Below are 20,782 nucleotides of genomic sequence, written 5' to 3' on the forward strand. Positions count from 1 at the left end.
CCCACTCTCCCAAGCTCTCCTACTCTCCCACTCTCCCAAGCTCTCCTACTCTCCTACTCTCCCAAGCTCTCCTATTCTCCCAAGCTCTCCTACTCTCCCAAGCTCTCCTACTCTCCCAACCTCTCATACTCTCCCAAGCTCTCCTACTCTCCCATGCTCTCCTACTCCCCCAAGCTTTCCTACTCTCCCAAGCTCTCTTACTCACCCAAGCTCTCCTACTCACCCAAGCTCTCCTACTCAACCAAGCTCTCCTACTCACCCAAGCTCTCCTACTCACCCAAGTTCTCCTACTCCCCCAAGCTCTCCTACTCCCCCAAGCTCTCCTACTCCGGTCTGCTCTTCTAATATGTCCCCAAGCTCTCATACGCCGCAATCTCTTATACGCACCCAAGCTCTCATACGCCCTCAAGCTCTCTTACTCCCCCAAGCTCTCCTACTCCCCCAAGCTTTCCTACTCCCCCAAGCTCTCCTTCTCCCCCAAGCTTTCCTACTCCCCCAAGCTCTACTTCTCCCCAAGCTCTCCTACTTACCCAAGCTCTCCTACTCACCCAACTTCTCCTACTCCCCCAAGCTCTCCTACTCTCCCAAGCTCTCCTACTCTCCCAAGCTCTCCTACTCTCCCACTCTCCCAAGCTCTCCTACTCTCCCACTCTCCCAAGCTCTCCTACTCTCCCACTCTCCCAAGCTCTCCTACTCTCCTACTCTCCCAAGCTCTCCTATTCTCCCAAGCTCTCCTACTCTCCCAAGATCTCCTACTCTCCCAACCTCTCATACTCTCCCAAGCTCTCCTACTCTCCCATGCTCTCCTACTCCCCCAAGCTTTCCTACTCTCCCAAGCTCTCTTACTCACCCAAGCTCTCCTACTCACCCAAGCTCTCCTACTCAACCAAGCTCTCCTACTCACCCAAGCTCTCCTACTCACCCAAGTTATCCTACTCCACCAAGCTCTCCTACTCCCCCAAGCTCTCCTACTCCGGTCTGCTCTTCTAATATGTCCCCAAGCTCTCATACGCCGCAATCTCTCATACGCACCCAAGCTCTCATACGCCCTCAAGCTCTCTTATTCCCCCAAGCTCTCCTACTCCCCTAAGCTTTCCTACTCCCCCAAGCTCTCCTTCTCCCCCAAGCTTTCCTACTCCCCCAAGCTCTACTTCTCCCCCAAGCTCTCCTACTCACCCAAGCTCTCCTACTCACCCAAGTTCTCCTACTCTCCCAAGCTCTCCTACTCTCCCAAGCTCTCCTACTCTCCCACTCTCCCAAGCTCTCCTACTCTCCCACTCTCCCAAGCTCTCCTACTCTCCTACTCTCCCAAGCTCTCCTATTCTCCCAAGCTCTCCTACTCTCCCAAGCTCTCCTACTCTCCCAACCTCTCATACTCTCCCAAGCTCTCCTACTCTCCCAAGCTCTCTTACTCACCCAAGCTCTCCTACTCACCCAAGCTCTCCTACTCAACCAAGCTCTCCTACTCACCCAAGCTCTCCTACTCACCCAAGTTCTCCTAATCCCCCAAGCTCTCCTACTCTCCCAAGCTCTCCTACTCTCCCAAGCTCTCGCACTCTCCCAAGCTCTCCTACTCTCCCAAGCTCTCCTACTCTCCCAAGCTCTCCTACTCTACCACTCTCCGAAGCTCTCCTACTCTCCCACTCTCCCAAGCTCTCCTACTCTCCTACTCTCCCAAGCTCTCCTATTCTCCCAAGCTCTCCTACTCTCCCAAGCTCTCCTACTCTCCCAACCTCTCATACTCTCCCAAGCTCTCCTACACACCCAAGCTCTCCTACTCCCCCAAGCTCTCCTACTCTCCCAAGCTCTCTTACTCACCCAAGCTCTCCTACTCACCCAAGCTCTCCTACTCAACCAAGCTCTCCTACTCACCCAAGCTCTCCTACTCACCCAAGTTCTCCTACTCCCCCAAGCTCTCCTACTCCCCCAAGCTCTCCTACTCCGGTCTGCTCTCCTAATCCGATCAGCTCTCCCACTCCGGAAAGCTCTCCTACTCCTACAAGCTCGCCTACTCCCCCAAGCTCTTCTACTCCCCCAAGCTCTTCTACTCGCCCAAGCTCTTCTACTCCCCCAAGCTCTCCTATTCTGGTAAGCAGTCCTACTCCCCCAAGCTCTCCTACTCCACCAAGCTCGCCTACTCCATGCTGTAGTACAGAGGGACATGGGGGTCCTTGTGCATAAATCCCAAAAGTTTAGTTTGCAGCTGCAGCAGGTTATCAGGAAGGCGAATGGAATGTTGGCCTTCATTGCGAGAGGGATGGAGTACAAAAGCAGGGAGGTCTTGCTGAAAATGTATGAGGTATTGGTAAGTCCGCACCTGGAGTACTGCGTGCAGTTTTGGTCACCTTACTTAAGAAAGGATATACTAGCTTTGGAAGCGGTACAGAGACGATTCACGAGACTGATTCCAGAAATGAGGGATTTAGCTTATGATGATAGATTAAGTAGACTGTATTTTTACTCCTTGGAGTTCAGAAGGATGAGGGGTGATCTGAAAGAAACATTTAATATCATGAAAGGGATAGACAAGATACAGGCAGAGCGATTGTTTCTATTGGTAGGGGAGACTAGAACTCGGGGGCACAGCCTCAAAATACGGAGCAGCCAATTTAAAACCGAGTTGAGAAAGAATTTGTTCTCCCAGAGGGTTGTGAATCTGTGCAATTCACTGCCTAAGGAAGCAGTTGAGGCAAGCTCATTGAATTTTTTCAAGTCAAAGATAGATAGATTTCTAACAAATAAGGGAATTAAGGGTTACGGGGAGAGGGCGGGTAAGTGGAGCTGAGTCCACGACCAGATCAGCCATGATCTTATTGCATGGCGGAGCAGGCTCGTGGGGCTTGATGGCATATTCCTGTTCCTCATGCTTATGTTCTGATGTTCTTATGACCCCTGCTTCTGGACTTCCTCAACATTGGGAACATACTTCCTGCATCTAACCTGTCTGAACCCATCAGAATTTTAAACGTTTCTATAAGGTCCCCTCTCATTCTTCAGAACTCCAGTGAATATAAGCCCAGTAGATCCAGTCTTTCTTGATAGGTCAGTCCCGCCATCCCGGGAATCAGTCTGGTGATCCTTCGCTGCACTCCCTCAATAGCAAGAATGTCCTTCCTCAAGTTAGGAGACCAAAACTGTACACAATACTCCAGGTGTGGCCTCACCAAAGCCCTGTACAACTGTAGCAGCAACTACCTGCCACTGTACTTAAATCCCCTCGCTATGAAGGTCAACATTCCATTTGCTTTCTTAACCGCCTGCTGTGCCTGCATGCCAACCTTCAATGATTGATGTACCATGACACCTAGGTCTCGTTGCACATCCCCTTTTCCTAATCTGTCGCCATTCAGATAATAGTATGTCTCTCTGTTTTTACCACCAAAGTGGATAACCTCACATTTAACCACATTATACTTCACCTGCCATGCATTTTCCCACTCAGCAAACCTATCCATGCCACTCTGCAGCCTCATAGCAATCTCCTCGCAGCTCACACTGCCACCCAACTTAGTTTCATCCGCAAATTTGGAGATACTAAATTTAATCCCCTCGTGTAAATCATTAATGTACAGTGTAAAGAGCTGCCGCCCCAGCACAGAACCTTGCGGTACCCCACTAGTCACTGCCTGCCATTCTGAAAAGTACCCATTTTCTCCGACTCTTTGCTTCCTGTCTGACAACCAGTTCTCAAACCATGTCAGCACACTACCCCCAATCCCATGTGCTTTAATTTTGCACATTAATCTCTTGTGTGGGACATTATCGAAAGCCTTCTGAAAGTCCAAATATACCACATCAACTGGTTCTCCCTTGTCCACTCTACAGGAAACATCCTCAAAAAATTCCAGAAGGTTTGTCAAGCATGATTTTCCTTTCACAAATCCATGCTGACTTCGACCTATCATGTCACCTCTTTCTAAATGCACTGCTATGATATCCTTAATAATTGATTCCATCATTTTACCCACTACCGAAGTCAGGCTGACCGGTGTATAATTCCCTGTTTTCTCTCTCCCTCCTTTTTTAAAAAGTGGGGTTACATTGGCTACCCTCCACTCGATAGGAACTGATCCAGAATCAATGGAATGTTTCAAAATGACTGTCAATGCATCCGCTATTTCCAAGGCCACCTCCTGAAGTACTCTGGGTTGCAGTCCTTCAGGTCCTGGGGATTTATCGGCCTTCAATCCCATTAATTTCCCCAACACAATTTCCCGACTGATAAGGATTTCCCTCAGTTCCTCCTCCTTCCTAGACCCTCTGACCCCTTTTAATTTCCAGCTCAGGTAGAGGGGTTATTCAGAGCAGCAGAAACAAAGTCTCAGTGCCAGAATGCACATGGTTCAGTGCCCAATGGGAGCCCAGTAAGTCGAGTTCCATTCCCTGAAGTGGCCTTTGGTATTTACCCAGCATTCACCGCGACGGAGGACGTGCCGTTTCCAGAATACAGGGAGCCAGTGCGCAGGCGCGAGACCGAGCTGTGTTTGGAGCATATGCGGTGCGTGCAATGGCGGAATTGATGTGGTGATCATCTGTTCCGTAAAACAGTCCATTTTCAGCGGGGCAGAGGTGAGTAATGGACCAGCGGGTAGAAGGGGAGGCTTCATAAACAACTGGTGCCCGCCGGAAGCCCGGATAATAATCGGAATATCGGCCACTGCAGCCTCGAGGCTTTCTCCCGGTCACAGGCCGGATAACGGATGCCATCTTTGTACAGGAAGGCAGGGTCAGTCCTCCGCCATCTTTGTTCAGTGAGCAGCAAAGCGCATGCGCGGCCATCTTGGTAAAGTAACAGCTCAGTTATTTTATTCCCGACACCTCGGATTTCTCACATCTCCTAAAGGCGCTGTTCAGTGCTAAGCTTCTGGTTACATCCCAGAAAATTGTAACAGGAAAGCCCCAGAGCTGTTCACTCCCAGGGTTAGAGTCCCCATATACACTCCCAGGGTTCGAGTCCCCATATACAGTCCCAGGGTTTGAGTCGCCATGTACAGTCCCAGGGTTAGAGTCCCCATGTTCACTCCCAGGGTTAGAGTCCCCATGTACAGTCCCAGGGTTAGAGTCCCCAGGTACAGTCCCAGGGTTAGAGTCCCCAAGTTCACTCCCAGGGTTACAGTCCCCATGTACAGTCCCAGGGTTAAAGTCCGCATGTACAGTCCCAGGTTTAGAGTCCCCATGTACAGTCCCAGGGTTAGAATCCCCAAGTTCACTCCCAGGGTTACAGTCCCCATGAACAATCCCAGGTTTAGAGTCCTCATGTACAGTCCCAGGCTTAGAGTCCCCAAGTACAGTCCCAGGGTTATTATCTCATAAGAACATAATAACATGAGAAATACGAGAAGGAGTGGATCATTTGGCCCTTGGATCCTACTCTGCCATTCAAGAAGATCATGGCTGATCTGATCATGCACTCAGCTCCACTTCCCTGCCCGCTCCCCATAACCCTTTAATCCCTTATCGCGCAGAAATCTGTCTATCTCTGCCTTAAATATATTCAATGACCCAGCCTCCACAGTTCTCGGGCAGAGAATTCCACACATTTACAACCCTCTGAGAAAAGAAATTCCTCCTCATCTCAGTTTTAGATGGGTGACCCCTTATTCTGAGAAGATGCACCCTAGATTTAGTTTAGCCTATGAGTGGAAATATCCTCCCTGGATCCACCTTGTCGAGTCCTCTCGTTATCATATGTTTCAATAAGATTACCTCTCATTCTTTTGAACTCCAAAGTGTATCAGCCCAACCTTCTCAACATATCATCAACAGACAACCCCCTCTTCGCCGGAATCAACCTCTGAACAGCCTCCAATGCAAGTATATCCTTCCTTAAATACGCAGACCAAAAGTGCATGCAGTATTCCAGGTGTGGTCTCACCAATACCCTGTGCAGTTGTAGCAGGACTTCTCTGCTTTTATACTCTATCATCCTTGCAATAAAGGCCAACATTTCATTTGCCTTCCTGAGTACTTGATGTCCCGGCATACTACCTCTTTGTGTTTTATGCACAAACACCCTAGCACTTGCAATTTTTCTCCATTTAAATTATAATTTGCTTTTCTATTATTTCTGCCAAAGTGGATAAGTTCACATTTTCCCATATTATACTAGATCTGACAAATTTTTGCCCACTCATTTAGCCTGTCTATATCCCTTTGCTGATTTTCTGAATCCTCAATTTGCTTTCTCACCCACCTTTGTATCATCAGCAAACTTGGCTATATTACACTCGGTCCTTTTATCCGAGTCATTAATATAGATTGTAAATAGTTGAGGACCTAGCACCGATTCCTGCGGCACCCGACTAGTCATCATTTGCCAACCAGAAAAAGAAACATTTATCCCGACTCTCTGTTTTCTGTTAGTTAACCTATCCTCTATCCATGCTAATATACTGCCCCCAACCCAGTGAGCTTTTATCTTGTGCAGTAACCTCTTATATGCCACCTTATAAAATGTCTTCTGTAAATCCAAATACACCACATCCACTGGTTCCGCTTTATCCATCCTACTCATTATATTCTCAAAGAACTCCAGCAAACTTGTCAAACATGATTTCCCTTTCATGAAGCCATACTGACTCTGCTTGATTGAATCATGCTTTTCCAAATGTCCCGCTACTGCTTCCTTCATAATGGTCTCTAGCACTTTCCCAATGACAGATTTTAGGCTAACTGGTCTATAGTTTCCTGCTTTTTGTCTGCCTCCTTTTTTAAAAGAGGCGTTACATTTTCAGTTTTCCAATCTGTTGGGACCGCCCCAGAATCCAGGGAATTTTGGTAGATTACAACTAATGTGTCCACTATCTCTGCAGCCACTTCTCTTAAGACCCTAGGATGTAAGCCATCAGGGCACGGTGAGTTGTCTGCCTTTAGTCCCATTATTTTTCTCAGTACTATTATGAGTAGTGATTGTATTAAGTTTCTCCCTCACAATAGACCCTTGATTATTCACTTCAGTATTACTCTCAGTGAACGAGTGTTTTACTGGAATTAAACTGATCTCAGATTGTTTCTGTCAGATATTAACTCCTGCACGGTCCCAGCAAACACTCCCACTCCCTCGTCCCTCTGATATTTTTGCAGGTTCGATTTGTGAAGACAGGCTCATTGAGAGAAAGACCCTGCACGGAATGATCCAAAATTGAGCATCTCCAAGGGAAAAGGTTCCCAGCTTTAATAATTCTCTGTCCTCTTCCCCCAGGCCCAGTTCCTTTGCTCAGATTCTGATAATAAGTAAATAGGGGAATTTGCGCTTTGAGTTTTATAGATTGAATTAATACAGAGAGCTGCGCATGCACGGTTCAGCCCCGCCCCCTGTTTCGATTTCCAGTGAGCAGAATAGCACATGCGCCCTCTCCTCCCCCAGCCCTGCCTGTAATCGCCATTCACTCAGTGAGTGGATGAAGATGGTTTAAAACAGCCCGGAATGGAGACACCGTGACCCCGGGGTAAGGCAGCGAGCAGCAGCCTCCTTACAGCAGCGCAGCGCTTTGGGAGCGTGGCCGCAGATGGGCTCAGAGATCGGCATTGAATCCGGGGGTAGTTCAGGGGGAGTCAGGAGCTGTGTGTAAGAGGCTAGTGGGCCAAGAACCAGTGTCAGTGCATAGTGTGAGTCAGGGAAGGGAGAGGCAATTCTAGGGCTGTGTGTGGACAGTGTGTGTCCAGGCTAAGGGAGACAGAATGGGCAGAATCTGCTATTTACAATCTGCTGCTTTCTCTCTACAAACCAGTCGTGAATATTCCTGGTTTCGTTCCGTCGGGGGCTGTGTGTAAGAGGAAGGGTGGAGCAGGAACTAGTTCCGGAACATGATGTGAGTGAGGGAAGGGAGAGGCCATTCTCGGGCTGTGTGTGGACAGTGTAAGGTAACAGAGAATGTAAACCACCTCGCTCTTTCAAATCATTGCTGCTTTCTTTCCCCAAGTCAGTAGTGAATGTTCCTGATTCAGTTCCAATCTCACCGTGTCTGTTGTTCTTGGAGAGTGAGCAGTGGAAACACAGCCTGACAGTGAGGATGTGGGGAGTTTCACAAAGTGCATCTATTGCAGGCACCAGGAGAGGATTGTGGGAGAAGATATTTTAAAGACGGATTATATTTCGGTGAGCTGAGTTCTCCAGAACCGTGTTGCTGATGATCGAGAACTACATTGTCACTCCCTCATGTACATCGTAGTGTCCCCTGCATCCATATCTTAGAACTGATAGTGTTCTCGTATTATTATTCTCACAGCAAAATTATTCAACGAGCCTGAACAAATGTGATCATTTCTCCAGCCAGAATACAAGGAACAGTGCAGGCAGCTCCTTGTCACACACAGTAAGTAGATTATCACTCACAGAGCTCAGAGACACAGAACTGGCCTCAATCCTATTGTCACAGACAGCAGAAGCTGTCAGTCCCACAGTGATCCGAAGTGGCAGAGTTACATTGTGAATCTTACAGCCACATGGAGCAGTATAATCACATGCTGTTTCACCATTGAAACAGATCACACTGACAGATACATTAAACACCCACACTCACTTGCCAGAAACTGGCAGGTAGAGAATAAAAGACAATCATCTATCAGAAAAAATGTCAGATAGTATAAACCACTCTCGCCTATCAGAAGCTGATGGGTACAGAGCAAAAGCCATATTCATGTTTCAGAATCTGACGGATTCAGTATTTAGCCCCCGAACATACCAGAAGATGACAGGTGCAGAATAAAACCCTCATTCCCATACCATAGACTGACAGATACAGTATACAACACACACCCACATATTTGAAAGTGACAGTAACAGAATAAAATCCCCACTTACATACCAGAGAGTGACAGGTAAAGTGTAAATCCCATGTGCACATATCGGAAAACTGAAAGGCAGTAAGTAAAATTTTTACTTGCATCGCAGGAAATGTTAGGGGCAGAGTAAAACCCACACCCACACATCTGAAAAATGACACGTAGAAGGCAAAATCTTCACTCACATATCAGAGAAATACAGGTAAAAAGTAAAATTGATTCTCACGTTCATATACCAGAGACTGGCAAATACAGATTAAGTCCAGACTACTACAGCAGAAACTGAGAGGCACAGATTAAACCTCAACACACACCAAAACCTGACAGTTACAGAAAAATACACACACTTGCATATCAGAGACTGAGACATACAGTATAAAACCCACACTCACATATCAGAGGCTGACGTATTACAGTCCATATTCCCATAACATAAATTGACATACAGTGACATGCCCATACTCATGAACCAGTAATTGATAGGTACACGGTAAAGATCTCTATTTCATACCAGAAACTGACAAGTACAAAGGAAAGCCCACTCACAATTAAACAGAAACTGGCAGTTATAGAGTCAGGCCCACAATTACATATCAGAACTTGACGGGTAAAGAATAAAACCCAGGCTCCCATAACAGAAATGGATAGAGACAGAGAAAGGCCCACACTCACATACCAGAGACAGATAGATGCAGAGTAAAACTCAGACTCATTTACCAGAGACCGACAGAATCAGCATAAAACTAACCTCCACAACAAAAATTGAGAGTTAGAAATTAAAACGAATAATCTATCAGGAATTGGGGGTGCACAGTAAAACAATACTAACATACTGGAGAATGACAGGTATGGAGTAGAGCTCACATTCACATAACAGAGATGGACAGATACAGCACAAAATACACACTCACACACCAAGAATGGAAAGAAACATAGAAAATAGGTGCAGGAGCAGGCCATTAGGCCCTTCGAGCCTGCACCGCCATTCAATACGATCATGGCTGATCATGCAACTTCAGCACCCCACTCTCGCTTTCTCTCCATACCCCCCGATCCCCTTAGCCAGAAGGAGCACATCGAACTCCCTCTTGAATATATCCAACGAACTGGACTCCACAACTTTCTGTGGTAGAGAATTGCACAGGTTTACCACTCTCTGGGTGAAAAAGTTTCTCCTCATTTCAGTCCGAAATGGCTTACCACTTATCCTTAGACTGTGACCCCTGATTCTGGACTTCCCCAACATCGGGAACATTCTTCCTGCCTCAAACCTGTCCAGATTTTATATGTCATAATTTTATATGTTTCTATGAGATCCCCTCTCATTCTTCTAAATTCCAGCTTGGCTGATCCAGTCTTTCGTCATATGTCAGTCCTGCCATCCCGGGAATCAGTCTGGTGAACCTTCGCTGCACTCCCTCAATAGCAGGCACGTCCTTGCTCAGATTAAGAGATCAAAATTGCACACAATACTCAAGGTGTGGTCTCACCAAGTCCCTGTACAACTGCAGTAAGACTTCCCTGCTCCAATACTCAAATCCCCTTGCTATGAAGGCCAGCATGCCAGTTGCTTTCTTCACTGCCTGTTGTACCTGCATGCCTACCTTCAGTGACTTGATGTACCATGACACCCAGGTCTCTTTGCATCTCCCACTTTACTAACCTGTCACCATTCAGATAATAATCTGCCTTCCTGTTTTTGCCACCAAAGTGGATAACCTCACATTTATTCACATTATACTGCATCCGCCATGCAATTGCCCAATCACCTAACCTGTCCAAGTCACCCTGCAGCCTCTTTAGCATCCTACTCACAGCTCACACTGCCACCTAGCTTAGTGTCATCTGCAAACTCAGAGATATTACCTTCAATTCCATCGTCTAAATCATTAATATATATTATAAATAGCAGGGATCCAAGCACTGAACCTTGCAGCACCCCACTAATCACTGCCTGCCATTCTGAAAAAGACCTGTGTATTCCCACTCTTTGCTTCCTGTCTGCCAACCAGTTCTCTATCCACATCAATACATTACCCCCAATACCATGTGCTTTAAATTTGCACACTAATCTCTTGTGTGGGACCTTTTCATAAGTCTTTTGAAATTCGAAATACACCACATCCACTGGTTCTCCCTTATCCACTCTACTCGTTACATCCTCAAAAAACTCTCGAAGTTTTGTCAAGCATAACTTCCCTTTCAGAAATCCATGCTGACTTGAACCAATCCTGTCACTGTTTTCCAAATGATTTGCTATTACATCTTTAATAATTGATTCCAGCATTTTCCCAACCACCGATGTCAGGCTAACCTGTCTATAATTCCCTGTTTTCTCTCCCCCTCCATTTTTTTTAAAAGTGGGTTTACATTAGCTACCCTCCAATCCATAGGTACTGATCCATAGTCCATGAAATTCGAGAAAATGACCACCAATGCATCTACTATTTGTAGGGCCATTTCTTTAACTACTCTGGGATGCAGACTATCAGGCACTGGGGATTTATCAGCCTTCAGTCCCATCAGTTTCCTTGCAACATTTTCTTCACTAATAAGGATTTCCCTCAGTTCCTTCTTCCCGATAGACCCTCGGTCCCCTCGTATTTTCGGGAGGTTATTCGTATCTTCCTTAGTGAAGACAGAACCAAAGTATTTGTTCAATTGGTCTGCCAGTTCCTTGTTCCCCATTATGAATTTACCTGATTCTTACTGCAAGGGACCACGTTTGTCTTCATTAATCTTTTTCTCTTCCCATATCTATAGAAGCGTTTGCAGGCAGTTTTTAATGTTCCCTGCAAGCTTACTCTCATATTCTATTTCCCCATCCTAATTAGACTATTAGTCCTCCTCTGCTGAATTCTAAATTTCTCCCAGTCCTCAGGTTTACTGCTTTTTCTGGCCAATTTATATTACTCTTCCTTGGATTTAACATTGTCCCTAATTTCCTTTGTTAGCTACGGTTGAGCCACCTTTCCAGTTTTATTTCTACGCCAGACAGGGATGTACAATAGTTGTAATTCATCCATGTGATCTTTAAATGTCTGCCATTGCCTATCCACCATCAACCCTTTAATTATCATTCGTCAGTTTATCCCAGCCAAATCACGTCTCATACCATTGAACTTTCCTTTAAATTGAGGACCCTCATCTCTGAGTTAACTGTGTCTCTCTCCAGCTTAATGAAGAATTCTACCAAATTATGGTCACTTTTCCCCAAGGAGCCACGCACGACCAGATTGCTAATTAACCCTCTCTCGTTACACAAGACCCAGTCTTGGATGGCATGCTCTCCAGTTGGTTCCTCGATATATTGGTCCAGAAAACCATCCCTTATGCACTCCAGAAAATCCTCCTCCACAGTATTGCTACAAGTTAGGTTAGCCCAATCAATATGTAGGTTAAAGTCATCCATGATAACTGCTATACCCTTATTGCACGCGTCCCTAATTTCCAGTTTGATGCCATCCCCAACCTCCCTACTACTGTTTGGTGGTCTGTACACAACCCCAACGAACATTTTCTGCCATTTGGTGTTTCGCAGCTCGACCCATATAGATTCCATATTATCCCACCTAATGTCCTTCGTTACTATTGCATTAACCTCCTCTTTAACCATTAACACTACCCCACCTCCTTTTCCTTTCTGGCTATCCTTCCTGAATATTGAATACCCCTGGATGTTATGTTCCCAGCTTTGGTTTCCCTGGAGCCATATCTCAGTAATCCCAATTACATCATATCTGTGCAGTTAATTCGTCCACCTCATTACAATGCTCATCGCCTTGAGACTCAGAGCATTCAGGTTTTTTTTTTAAACACTCATTGTCCTTTAAGAATTATGTTGTTATGTGGCCCTTTTTGATACAGAATGAAACCCACAGGAAATTACCAGAAATTGACAGGTACAGGATAAAATCCACGCTCTCATATCAGAAACTAACGTACAGAGTGAAACCCTCATCCACATACCAGAGGTGGACAGATAGAGTCAAATCCACACTCCCATACAAGACACCCACTATATAAGAAAATAAGAACATAAGAAATATGAGCAGGAGAAGGCCATACGATCCATCGAGCCTGCTCCACCATTCAATACGATCATGGCTGATCCGATCATGGACTCAGGTCCACTTCCCTGCCCACTCCCCATAACCCCTTATTCCCTTTTCAGTTAAGACACTGTCTATCTCTGTCTTAAATATATTCAATGTCCCAGCTTCCACAGCTCTCTGAGGCAGCGAATTCCACAGATTTACAACCCTTAGAGAATAAATTCCTTATCATCCCAGTTTTAAATGGGGCGCACCTTTCTAAGATTATCTCCCCTAGTTCTAGTCTCCCCTATCAGTGAAAACATCCTAACTGCTACCACCTTGTCAAGCCCGCATAATCTTATACATTTCGATTTATCACCTCTCATTCATTCTTCTGAATTCAATGAGTAGAGTCCCAACCTCCTCAACCTTTTCTCATAAGTCAACCCCTCATCTCTGGAATCAACCCAGTGAAACTTCTCCCAACGTCCTCCAAAGCAAGTGTATCCTTTCATAATTATGGAAACCAAAACTGCACGCAGTATTCCAGGTGTGGCCTCACCAATAACTTGTATAACTGTAGCAAGATTTCCCTGCTTTTATACTCCAGCCCCTTTGCAATAAATGCCAAGATGCAGTTGGCCTTCCTGATCATTTGCTATACCTGCATACTAACCTTTTGTGTTTCATGCACAAGTACCCCAAGTTTCCGCTGTACTGCAGCACTTTGCAATCATTCTCCATTTAAATAATAACTTGTTCTTTGATTTTTTTTTCTGCCATAGTGCATGACCTCACACTTTCCAACATTATACACCATCTGACAAATTTTTGCCCACTCACTTAGCCTATCTGTGTCCTTTTACAGATTATGTGTGTCCTCCTCACACATTGCTTTTCCACCCATCTTTGTATTGCCTGCAAACTTGGCTACGTTACAGTCGGTCCCTTCTTCAAAGTCGTTAATATAGATTGTAAATAGCTGGGGTCCCAGCACTGATCCCTGCGGCACCCCACTAGTTACTGATTGCCAAGCTCAGAATGAATCATTTATCCCAACTCTCTGTTTAATGTTAGTTAGCCAATCCTCTATCCATGCTAATATATTACCCCCAGCCCCGTGAACTTTTATCTTGTGCAGTAACCTTTTATGTGCACCTTGTCAAATGCCTTCTGGGAGTCCAAATGCACCACACCCACTTTATCCACCCTGTTCGTTACATGCTCAAAGAATTCCAGCAAATTTGTCAAACTTAACTTCCCCTTCATAAATCCATGCTGACTGCCTGACCGAATTATGCTTTTCCAAATGTCGTGCTAATGCTTCTTTAAGAATGAAATCTTCAACATTTTCCCAACCACAGATGTTAGGCTAACAGGTCTCTAGTTTCCTGCTTTTTGTCTGCCTTCTTTTTAACCAAGTGCCGATCTCGGTCCCCGGGCCGCGCCGAGTGCGGCTCTCGTTCCCCGGGCCGCGCCGAGTGCGGCTCTCGTTCCCCAGGCAACGCCGAGTGCGGCTCTCTGTCCCTGGGCGGCGCCGAGTGCGGCTCTCGGTCCCCGGGCGGCGCCGAGAGCGGTTCTCGGTCCCCGGGCGGCGCTGAGTGCGGCTCTCAGTCCCCGGGCAACACCGAGCGCGGCTCTCGGTCCCCGGGCCGCGCCGAGTGCGGCTCTCGGGCCCTGAGTCAGAGCTGCGGGTCCGGCACCTGCAACCCCCGGGGGCAGCACCTCCCCAACACCAGGAAAACAACAACTTGCATTTATACAGCAGGCCCAGCAATTCCCAGCCGCTCTGTTTCAGGTGGGCGCTGGATGTGGAAGTCAATCACTGGCCTCCTGTGTGGGTCTGTTTGTTGCATCACTTTGAGCTGGATGGAGAGGGGGGAGAAGCTGCTGGGTTTCACCCCCAGTAATTCTGGCCCAGTGGGACCAACAATTTCCGATGTGGGCCTGTCGAGGGAGGTGGGTTCCCTTCCCTGAAGGACAGCAGTGATTCAGATGTGTTTTTATGACAATCTAGCAGCTTTCATGATCACTTTTTTCTAGTGCCGGCCCCACAAATGACCAGATTCATTAAGCTCAATTTCACAACCTGCCTTTGTGTTTTTGTGGGTTCTCTCTCACACTCCCTTTTCCTGTTTGAAATTCACTTTACAGGATACTAAAAGGGGAGGATTTGTAGACTGGAAGTTCAAACCAAACATCACCTCAAGATCTGACAGTCACTCGCTACATCGGGACTGGAATATCATCAGCTTTTGACCATGGAAGCAGAAAGCACCGGTCACAGTGGGGAGAAACAGTACACGTGCTCTGTGTGTGGGCAAGGCTTCAGCCGATCGTCCAAACTGGAGAAACACAAGTGCAGTCACACGTGGGAGAAACTTAGTAAATGTGGGGAATATGGGAAACGTTTCAACTACCCGTCCCAGCTGGAAACACATCGGCGAGTTCACGCTGGGGAGAGGACGTTCACCTGCTCCGACTGTGGGATGGGATTCACTACATCATCCTACCTGCTGACACATCAGTGAGTTCACACTGGGGAGAGACCGTTCACCTGCTCCGCTTGTGGGAATGGATTCACTGCATCATCCTACCTGCTAACACACCAGCGAGTTCATACTGTGGAGAGACCGTTCACCTGCTCCGAGTGTGGGATAGGATTCACTGCATCATCCAACCTGCTGACACACCAGCGAGTTCACACTGTGGAGAGACCGTTCAACTGCTCCGAGTGTGGGAAGGAATTCACTACATCATCCGACCTGCGGACACACCAGCGAGTTCACACTGGGGAGAGACCGTTCACCTGCTCCGAGTGTGGGAAGGAATTCACTACATCATCCGACCTGTGGACAAAACAGCGAGTTCACACCGGGAAGAGACCGTTTAAATGTTGAGTCTGTGAGAAGAGTTTTAAAGGAAAACAGCACCTGCTGATACATCAGCGAGTATACACTGGGGTGAGACCATTTAAATGTTCTGACTATGAGAAGAGTTTTAAAAGCAAAGAGCATCTGCTGGGACACCAGCGACTTCACACCGGGGAGAGGCCGTTCACCTGCTCCGAGTGTGGGAAGGGATTCACTACATCATCCCACCTGCTGAGACACCAGCGAGTTCACAATGGGGAGAGGCCAGTCACCTGATCTGACTGTGGGAAGGGATTCACTCTGTCATACCACCTGCAGAGACACCAGCGAGTTCACACTGGGAAAGGCCGTTCACCTGCTCTGAGTGTGGGAATGGATTCACGCAGTTATCCAACTTGCTGACACACCAGCGAATTCACACTGGGGAGAGACCGTTCACCTGCTCTGAGTATGGGAAGGGATTCATTCGGTCATCCCACCTGCTGATACACCAGCGAGTTCACAAGTGACTGCAGGGGTTGGGTTCTGCTGTTATTGCTGCTGTTAATCACATCACGGACTGAATCGTGTTCATTCTGACAGTTGGGGTTTGTAATTCCTGTAACGCTGATGGTAATAACTCCTGTAATTGGACTGGAGTTTAATATTTGGGATACAGACACATAAATTAGTGTTGCTTTCAACACATTGCTGTGGATTTTTGTCTTTCCCACCTGAGGGTTTGGCATCACCTGACTGGAGCTGAGATAGGACATTCTGTGGGGAGGATCTTACAGGGCGAACAGAATTTCAGCCTGGACACAGTCCTTCAGGGCCACACTGAGATCACCTCATTATTCTGAACTCCAATGTGTATAGGCCCAACCTACTCAACCTATCGTCATAAGTCAAACCCCGCATCTCTGGAATCAACTCCGGAATCTGCAGCAGACATGAGCAAGGACCTGAGGCTTATTAAAAGACACATATTTCATTACAGACAAGGTTACACTGGGAGAAATGTTCAGTTACAACATAAGAACATAATAAATAGTAGCAGGAGTAGGCCATTTAAACCCTCGGGCCTGCTCCGCCATTCAATAAGATCATGGCTGTTCTGATCATGGACTCCGTTCCACTTCCCTGCCCGCTCCCCATAACCCTTTACTCCCTTAATCGCTCAAAAATCTGCCTATCTCCGCCTTAAATATATTCAAAGACGGAGCCTCCACAGCTCTTTTGGGCAGAGAATGCCACAGATTTACAACACCTCAGAGAAGAATTTCCTCGTCGCAGTTTTAAATGAGTGGCCCCTTATTCTAAGACTATGTCCCCTAGTTTTAGTTACCCGTGTAAGTGAAAATACGCTCTCTGCATCCACCTTGTCAAGCCCCCTCATTATCTTATGTTTCGATAAAATCACCTCTCATTCTTCTGAACTCCACTGTGTTTAGGCCCAATCTACTCAACCTATCTTCATAAGTCAATCCTCTCATCTCCGGAATCAACCTCGTGAACCTTCACTGAACAGCCTCCAATGCAAGTATATCCTTTCGAAAATACGGAGAGCAAAATACGGAGTCCATTACAGGCAAAATGCCAATCAAACCAGCAACACACTGACACCTTAACAGTGTCTCATCGGCCTACAGGCTTTTCTTAAATTGATTTGCTGAGTGGATATAAACTTATACCAGGTTTACAGGCGTGATGCTCTATTCACATATTGAAGGTAGAAGAGATGCTGTGGGGTACATGCTAAGTCCATTCGCTGAAAGTGATTAACACACTGGGTTTTGTGTTTAGTGATCCCAGGCGTGTTACCAATACAAGCAAAATCGAAGCCCATTGAATAACGGGGACAATGGCAGCATGGATATCAAAGTGGCGAAGTGATACAAACAGATTAGTGGTGAACGGCTGTTTTTCAGACTGGAGGAAGTGGTGTTCCCCAGGGGTCGGCACTGGGGCCACTGCTTTTCCTGATCTATATTAATGACTTCGACTCGGGTGTACAGGGCACAATTTCCAAATTTGCAGATGACACAAAACTTGGAAGTACAGAGAACAGTGAGGAGTTAGTGATAGACTTCAGAAAGACATAGACACGCTGGTGGAATGGGCGGACATGTGGCAGATGAAACTTAACGTAGAAAAGTTCAAAAGTGATACATTTTGGTAGGAAGAAAGAGCTGGTTGAGAAAGCAGTTACAAAGAATTTGCGGATCCTAGGCTTCATGAATAGAGATATAGAGTACAGAAGTGTGGATATTAGGATGAACGTGCATAAATTACTGGTTCGGCCTCAACTGGAGTATTGTGTCCAATTCTGGGTCACCATCATCATCATAGAAACAAGGAAACATAGAAAATAGGTGCAGGCGTAGGCCATTTGGCCCCTTGACCATTCAATAACATCAGGGCTGACCATGCAACTTCAGCACCCCATTCCTGCTTTCTCTCCATACCCCTTGATCAGTTTAGCAATAAGGGCCACATCTAACTCCCTTTTGAATATAATCTAACGAACTGACCTCAACAACTTTCTGTGGAAGAGAATTCCACATGTTCACAACTCTCTGAATGAAGAAGTTTCGCCTTATCTCGGTCCTATATGTCCTACCCCTTTTCCTTGGACTGTGACCCCTGGATCGGGACTTCCTCAACATCGGGAGCATTCTTCCTGCATCTAACCTGTCCAATTCCATCAGAATTTTACATGTTTCTCTGAGGTTCCCTCTCATTCTTCTCAATTTCAGTGAATATAAGCCTAGTCAATCCAGTCTCCTCATATGTCAGTCCTGCCATCTCGGAAATCAGTCTGGTGAACCTTCGCTGCATTCCCTCAATTGCAAGAATGACCTTCCTCAGATTAGGAGACCAAAACTGTACACAATATTCAAGGTGTGGCCTCTCCAAGACCCTGTACAACAGCAGTAAGACCTCCATGCTCATATACTCAAGTCCTCTCACTAAAAAGGCCAACATGCAATTTGCCTTCTTCACTACATGCTGTACCTGCATACCAACTTTCAGTGACTGATGTACCATGACACCCAGGTCTCGTTGCTCCTCTCCTTTGCCTGATCTGTCACCATTCAGATAATAGTCTGCCTCCCTGTTTTTGACACCAAAGTGGATAACCTCACATTTATCCACATTACACTGCATCCGCCATGCATCTGGCCACTCGCCAAACCTGTCCAAGTTACCCTGCTGCCTCCCAGCATCCTCCTCACAGCTCACACTGCCACCCAGCTTAGTGTCATCTACAAACTTGGAGATATTACATTCAAATCCTTCGTCCAAATCATTAATGTATATTGTAAATAACTGGGGGCCCAACACTGAACCTTGCGGCACCCCACTAGTCACTGCCTGCCATTCTGAAAAGGACCCGTTTATTCCTACACTTTGCTTCCTGTCTGCCAACCCATTCTCTATCCACGTCAGTATATTACCCCCAATACCATGCGCTTTAATTTTGCACACCAATCTCTTGTGCGGCACCTTGTCAAAAGCCTTTTGAAAAAGTCCAAATACACCACATCCACTGGTTCTCCCTTGTCCACTCTACTCGTTACATCCTCAAAAACTTCTAGAAGGTTTGTCAAGCTTGATTTCCTTTTCATATATCCATGCTGACTTGGACCGATCCTGTCACTGCTTTCCAAATGCGCTGCTATTAATCTTTTATAATTGATTCCAACATTTTCCGCACTGCGGCTGTCAGGCTAACCGGTCCAAAATTCTAGGCTTTCTCTCCCACCTTTTTTAAAAAGTGGGATTACATTCGCTACATGCCAATCCATAGGAACTGATTCCAAGTCTATAGAATGTTGGAAAATGACCACTAATACATCCACTATTTCTAGAGACACTTCCTTAATACTCTGGCACGCACACTATCAGGCCCTGGGGATTTATCAGCCTTCAATCCCATCAATTTCACTAACTCAATTCCCAGGCTATTCAGGATTTCCTTCAGTTCCTCCTTCTTGCTAGACCCTCGGTCCCATATTATTTCCGGAAGGTTATTTGTGTCTTCCTTAGTGAAGAAAGAATCAAAGTATTTGTTCAATTGGCCTGCCATTTCTTTGTTCCCCATTATAAATTCACCTGATTCTGCCTGCGAGAGACCTACATTTGTTTTCATGAATCGTTTTCTCTTCACATCTCTATAGAAGCTTTTGCAATCCGTTTTTATTTTCCCTGCAAGCTTACTCTCATACTCGATTTTCCCCCTCCTAATAAAACCCTTTGTCATCCTCTGCTGAATTCTAAATTTCTCCCAGTCCTCAGGTTTGCTGCTTTTTTTGGCCACTTTATATGCCTCTTCCTTGGAGTTAACACTATCCCTAATTTCCCTTGTTCATGACAGTTGAACCAACTTCACCGTTTTATTTTTATGCCCGACAGAGATGTACAATTGTTGAAATTCATCCAGGCGATCTTTAATGCCTGCCATTGCTTATCTACCGTCAACCCTTTAAGTATCATTTTCCAGTCTATCCCAGCCAATTTACGTCTCATACCATCAAAGTTACCTTTCTTTATGTTCGGGACCCTAGTCTCTGAATTAACTGTGTCATTTTCTATCTTAATGAAGAATTCTACCATATTATGGTCACTCTTGCCCAAGGGGACTCGCACAACAAGATTGATAATTCATCCTCTCTCATTACACAAGACCCAGTCTAGAATGGCCGGCTTTCTAGTTCATTCGTCGACATGTTGGTCTAGAAAACCTTCCCTTATACACTCCAAAAAATCCACCGTGTTGTAACAAGTTTGGTTAGCCCAATCTATATGTAGATTAAAGTCACTCATGATAACTGCTGTACCTTTGTTGCACGCATCCTTAATTTCCTGGTTGATGCCATCCCCAACCTCACTACTACAGTGGTGGCCTGTACACAAATCCCACTAGCGTTTTCTGCCCTTTGGTGTTCCGCAACTCTACCCATGCAGTTTCAACATCCAAGCTAATGTCCTTCCTTACTGTTGCATTAATCTCCTCTTTAACGAGCAATGCTACCCCACCTCCTTTTCCTTTCTGTCTATCCTTCCTGAATATTGATTACCCCTGGATGTTGAGTTCACAGTCAT

The 20,782-nt window shown here is 46.1% G+C and overlaps 1 pseudogene; it reads left to right on the plus strand.

Moving 5' to 3' along the window:
- Positions 1-2,257: 2,257 nt before the first annotated feature.
- LOC139257920 (zinc finger protein 229-like) lies at positions 2,258-16,266 on the plus strand (annotated as a pseudogene).
- The last annotated feature ends 4,516 nt before the right edge of the window (positions 16,267-20,782 follow it).

The sequence above is a fragment of the Pristiophorus japonicus genome, unplaced genomic scaffold, assembly GCF_044704955.1.
Source record: "Pristiophorus japonicus isolate sPriJap1 unplaced genomic scaffold, sPriJap1.hap1 HAP1_SCAFFOLD_93, whole genome shotgun sequence".
NCBI lineage: Eukaryota > Metazoa > Chordata > Chondrichthyes > Pristiophoridae > Pristiophorus > Pristiophorus japonicus.